Here is a 6,000-nt window from a genome sequence, read left to right on the forward strand (position 1 = left end):
GCAGGAAGATCAGGAGTTCAAGGCCAGCCTGGACTACATGAGACTCTGTCTGAATAATTTTTAAAAAGGCGCTTTCCCGGGAGGCAAAGACAAGATAATCTCTGAATTTGAGGCCAGCCTGATGGTAGCTAGAGCTACCCAGTGAAATCTAGTCTCAAACTAAAAATCATGGTGGCTTAAGATTATCAAGTTTTATTATTTAATCCATCGGGGAGCTGGGGTGTGAGGGTCATTATGCTCCGTGACGTCATTCAGAGATTCAGGTCCCTTTCAAGCAGATTCTGTAGCTCTGTTGTTTTTAGAGCCTTTCACTTCTCCACCTAACCCTTTATCTGACCACAAAAAGGAAAGGAAGACTGTAGATTGTGGAAGGATTTAAATTTTTTAAGAAAGATTTATTTATTTGGGGCTGAGTATAGTGACACATGCCTTTAATCCCAGCACTCAGGAGGCAGAAGCAGGTGGATTTCTGTGAGTTGAGGCCAGCCTGGGCTACAGAGTGAGTTCCAAGACAGCCAGAGCTACACAGTGAAATCCTGTCTCCCCCCCACCCCCATACACACAAAATTTGCTTTTATGCCTATGCTTTTTTCCTGGGTGTATATATGTGCACCACATGGCCTCAGAGGTCAGAACATGGTATTTGATCTCCTGAAACTGCAGTTACAAATGGTTGTGAGCCACCATGTGAGTGCTGGGGCCAGAACCATAGTATTCTGCGAGAGCAACAGTGCTTTTAACCTCTCAGCCATTGCTCCAGCCCAGTGTGGGAAGATTTTATATGCCAGGCCTGTGTGCAATAAACAAATAAATAAATATATAATATATATAATAAAAAATAAATCTATTCTGCACACCTTCAGTGATGGGAACTCTAGGATATGGATATTGCTAATGCAAGGATGTGCTGAGAGATATAATCGAGCCACATCCTCAGGAGAAAAAGAGATACGACTTTAAAAGAAAAAAAAAATCCAGCCTCTTAACCAAAAGCCCTTTCCTAGCAATATAATCCCAGCACTGTAAGGTAGAAGAAGATTTTAAGGAGACAAGTCTGTCATCCAGCTCAGAGAGCAGGCTAGTAAAAGCCACCTCTGGGAATCTTCTTTCTCTTTGTCAGTGCAAGATAAGACCCAGCTCTAGCCAGGATAGTCTCCTGGAGAAAATTCTTTTTGCCTAAAAAGATAACACTGGCCAAAACTGGGTATGGTGAGTGTGTGCTTTTAATCTCAGCACTCAGAAGACAGAAGCAGTCAAATATATCAAGTTCTAGGATAGCCAGAACTACATAGTGAGACCCTGTCTTTTGTTTTGTTTTGTTTTTCGAGACACGGTTTCTCTGTGTAGCTTTGCGCCTTTCCTGGATCTCTCTCTGTAGACCAGGTTGGCCTCGAACTCACAAAGATCTGCCTGCCTCTGCCTCCCGAGTGCTGGGATTAAAGGCGTGTGCCACCACTGCCCAGCAAGACGATGTCTATAAGGAAAAAATAATGAAGAAGAAAGATAGCACTGGCCATGCCTGGTGGTAGATGCCCATAATCCTAGCATTCAGAAGGCAGAGGCAGAAGAATCACTACAAGGTTGAGGCCAGCCTGGTCTACACAGGGGTAGTCAAGATAGTACAGGCTACAAAGTGAAACCCTGTGTCAAAAATTAAACCACTTTGAGAGGAAAAAGTCTTTGTGTCCTGCATCTGTCCATTTCTGAGAAATTCGGACAAGAGTCTAAAGCTGCCATGAGGAGCAACAGAGACAGCATTTGGGGACAACAAGAACGATGGAGTGACTGGGTCGTCAGGCTTCTGAACAAACCTAGAACTGCCCCATCTCTAGACTTTCTCTTCACTAAGCCACTGTGGGATACATTTCCTGTTTGCAGGGATTTTGCCTTACCTGATAATAGGAGAAAGTCTCTTCAATGTTTTCTAAAAGAAGACGCTGATCTGTGGCATTCAAAGATTCAGAGAAGTAAAGGAGGAGGATGGTGTACCCAGTGGATCTGGCAATTAAATAGCCATTACTAATCTTGGTGAGATCAAGCTTAGGCATCATGCAGGCAGAAGCAATGTGCTTCTGGAATGATGGTTGTCAGCTGGGAAGGAACTTTTGATCCAACTGAGTGACAGGGTTTATTCTAGGCAATGCCTTTTTCTAGCTCTCAATATTGAAAAAAAAAAAAAAACTACTTGGGTCTGTGCTATCTACCTTAACTACATCTTAGAAGTCATGAAGAGAACTGTTTTGATAACTTTCCCCGTCACTTACCCCAGGATTAACGAAGACAACTTTTGATCACTTAATTGGTTTCATGAAGGCCAAATCTAATATGAATGCTGGGGGTGAGAAGATATTTTGGTGAACCAGTCCCAGAGAAAATGACAGTTTGATGCAATAGGAGTCTGGGAGAAAGGCATGCCTATGAGATTTAAGAAGAAGGTTGAAATACAAGGAATCAAAGAAGGGGAAAGTGAAACTGGAGAATGGTGTTCATTGCACAACGTGAATGCACCGAATGCCACTTTACTGTACACTTTAAAATAGCTAGCTAATTGCATGTCATTTCCATTTCACCTCAGTACTAAAAAGAGGGGCAGTGGTGGCCCACACCTTTAATCCCAGCACTTGGGAGGTAGAGGCAGGTGGATCTTCATGAGTTCGAGGCCAGCCTGGTCTACAGAGTGAGTTCCAAGACAGCCAGGGCCACAAAGAGAAACCCTGTCTCAAAAAACAAAACAATAGACAGGTAGATAGATAGATAGATAGATAGATAGATAGATAGATAGATAGATAGGTAGATGATAGATAAAATGGTGGAGAAGGAGGCTTTCAGAATTTGAGTGTGCATGAGATTTGCCCCTGGTTTTCTTAATTTTCAGAGGTCAAACCAGGGAGTAGTCCAGAGAAGGGTGAAGTGGATTAAATTCTTAATCCACGTTCACTGTGTAGACCCTCCTCCTAATGACTTCTAATGACTTGTAAATTCCTTTCAGAAGCACTACCCTCTCCCTTCTGTCACATGCCAGCCCTTAACCAAACCAAGGCCACTGTTGTTCTCTCCCTCCCTTGGTCATCATGTTCACTGGTCCATTTCTCCCAGTTCTGCAATGTCCCACCTTTGCTTTGACCAACTGTCACAAAGCTTTAGTACCTACTTTCCATCTCTGTCCTTACCATAACTCCAAGCAACACCTCAAACCAAAATTAACGTTCCAGAGAGGCACACAGAAACCCACCAGGGAGAGGACAATGAATCAGAACAAGGACTAGAAATTCAGTGCTTCAATATTATTTCCTCTACATCATTTTATGCTTCCTACAACCCCAGAAAGCAAAAAGGCCCTCCTGAAAGGGTCCCTTCCATAGCACACTTCCTGACACATGGTTGATACGTTTTGCTGAGTAAATCACCAAGTGCTTATTCACAGTGCCCAAGCTACTGAAATTCAGTTGACTATAAAACAGAGTTACTGAGCAGTGGCGCACGCCTTTAATCCCAGCACTTGGAAGGCAGAGGCAGGCAGATCTCTGTGAGTTCAAGGCCAGCCTGATCTACAAAGTGAGTTCTAGGACAGCCAAGAACACAGAGAACCCTAACTTGAAAAACATAAGCCTCAATATAAGGCATTTCCATTGACAACTGAAAATTTAACTTTTTTTTTCTTCACTATTATTTTTGAAAGTCACTTTGAGAGGTAGGGAGATTGTCAGTTTCAGGCTTACCTGGGTTAAAAGATAGTTCCAGGTCAGTCTGGGTTACATAGGGAAACCCTGTCTTGAGAAGTGGAGGGGAGGAGAGGAAGATGAGAAGTTCCTTTTAAAGGTGTCCTGCATCTACAACTACTACCACTGTTCATTTCCAATGATATCCACTGTGAAATCAGAAAGTCTGAGCGATGTGAACCACCAATACTTCAAAACTGTAACTGGGGGTCAGTGAGATGGCGCCATGGGTGAAGTGCCTGTTACGCAAACATGGTGGACCCAAGTTCAGCTCCCCAGCACCCTGCCAAGAAGTACGAAAACCTGAGTATGGATCCCAAGCACCCACGTAAAAGGGAGGCGCACCTGAACACCAGCACTGGGGCTGCGCAGGAGGCAGAAACACACACACACACACACACACACACACACACACACACACACACACACACACACTGACCCAGGTGTTGCAGCTCACACTTGAGATCCAAGCACTCCAAAGACAGAAGCAAAAGCAGAGGCAGGAGTGTTAGAAGTTCGAGGTCAGCCTGGGTTATGTAATGAGATCTCGTCTTACAAAAAAAATTTAAAAAATCACATACCCTAAATGTACTTGTTGTTTGTCAATTAACCTTTGATAAGGATTTCTGCAGTCCTATCTTAAGGAAGCAGAGACTAGAGCCTTACAAAGAAGGACTGCAATCTCTCAACCTTCTTCATTCCGGTCCTCTTCTGAACAGATGTAGAATATCACAACTTGATGAATTAAACGAATAGGCCCAATTCACACGGTTTGACAGGATGTATCTTCCCTGATAGTATTGTTTTAAGAGATGGGATAGCCCTACGTTACCCAGGCTGGCCTGGAACTCTTGGGTTCAAGCAATCTCCCCACCACAGCCAGCAGGAATTAGAAGGAAGGGAGCACACAACAGCACCTCCATCTTACTGTAGCTTACAGCGCTGTCTGCTTAGATGCCGATACTCAAAGATCAGGAGTTGCATGTCTAGGGGGCTGGAAAGATGGCTCAGTGGTTAAGAGCACTGACTGCTCTATCAGAGGACCCAGGTTCAGTTCCCAGCACCCACACGGTGGCTCACAGCTGTCTGTAACTCCAGTTCCAGGGGACCCAACACCCTTACCCAGACATACATGCAGCAAAACACCAACATATATAAAATTTTTAAAAAATTTTAAAGAGCTGCATTTTCTATATTCATACTATTAAATTTTCATGATCATTCAAATAACTTTAAAATAATACTAAGTACTCTCTAATAAATTGTTTGTTCACTGAAGAATCCTAGTCTTAGCCAGGCATAATGACTCATACTGATCTAAGGACTCAGCAAACTGAGGCAGGAGGATTGTTGTAAGCTTGAGATTAGTTGGGCTACAGTGTAAGATGACTGGGTGTGCAAGGACACTTGCTGCCAAGCCTGAGACCTAAGTCCAGTATCTAGGACCTACATGGTAGAAGGGGAGAATCGATTGCCACAAATTGTCTTCTGATCTCCCCAAGCTTGCCACAGCATGCACATACACAATGCAAAACAATTTTTTTTTTAAGGAATCCTGGTCTCTCAGGAAACGTAACCTCTGATCCCAAGCCTATGGTGACTCCCAAGACAGTCAAACGTGCTTTTCCTTGTTTTTAAAGGTTATGAAAGATGTCTATTATAGGAAATAGTGTTAATCTATAAAGTATTCGTTACTGGTAAATTGGCTCACTCTAGCATAATACCACAGTTATGGATGTGGTATTGCAGGAGGTGGTGCTCAGGCAGGAGGATCAGAGCTCTGCCAGGGTACAGAAGAGGATGGATGGATGGATGGATGGATGGATGGATGGATGGATGGATGGATGGATGACTGGATGGATGGATGGATGGATGGATGGATGGATGGATGGATGACTGGATGGATGGATGGATGGATGGATGGATGGATGGATGGATGGAGTTACATGTGTACTTTTCCGTTGTGAAAGAAAAGGTATGTTCTTGAGGCTGCTTCGGTTAAAGAGGAGACTCTAACAGATTCACCTCAGGCCTGTGGTCTAGCCTCGTCCTAAACCCCAGTAGAACTCACTGTCATCTCTCACTACCACAAGAGTTTTCTGACGCTGTAACCTGCCTTCGTTCTTCTCCCCTCTCCATCTGATGCTTTAAAACTATAAAATTCAGATCATAACTATTTTAAAGCATCCAATAGCTTATGACATTTAGAAAAGTCCACACTTCCGGCTTTCACCTATAAGCCACTTCTGAGATCTGCCTCCCTCTCTGAGTTCATCTTTCC

Source organism: Peromyscus eremicus, chromosome 6 (genome assembly GCF_949786415.1).
Source record: "Peromyscus eremicus chromosome 6, PerEre_H2_v1, whole genome shotgun sequence".
NCBI lineage: Eukaryota > Metazoa > Chordata > Mammalia > Rodentia > Cricetidae > Peromyscus > Peromyscus eremicus.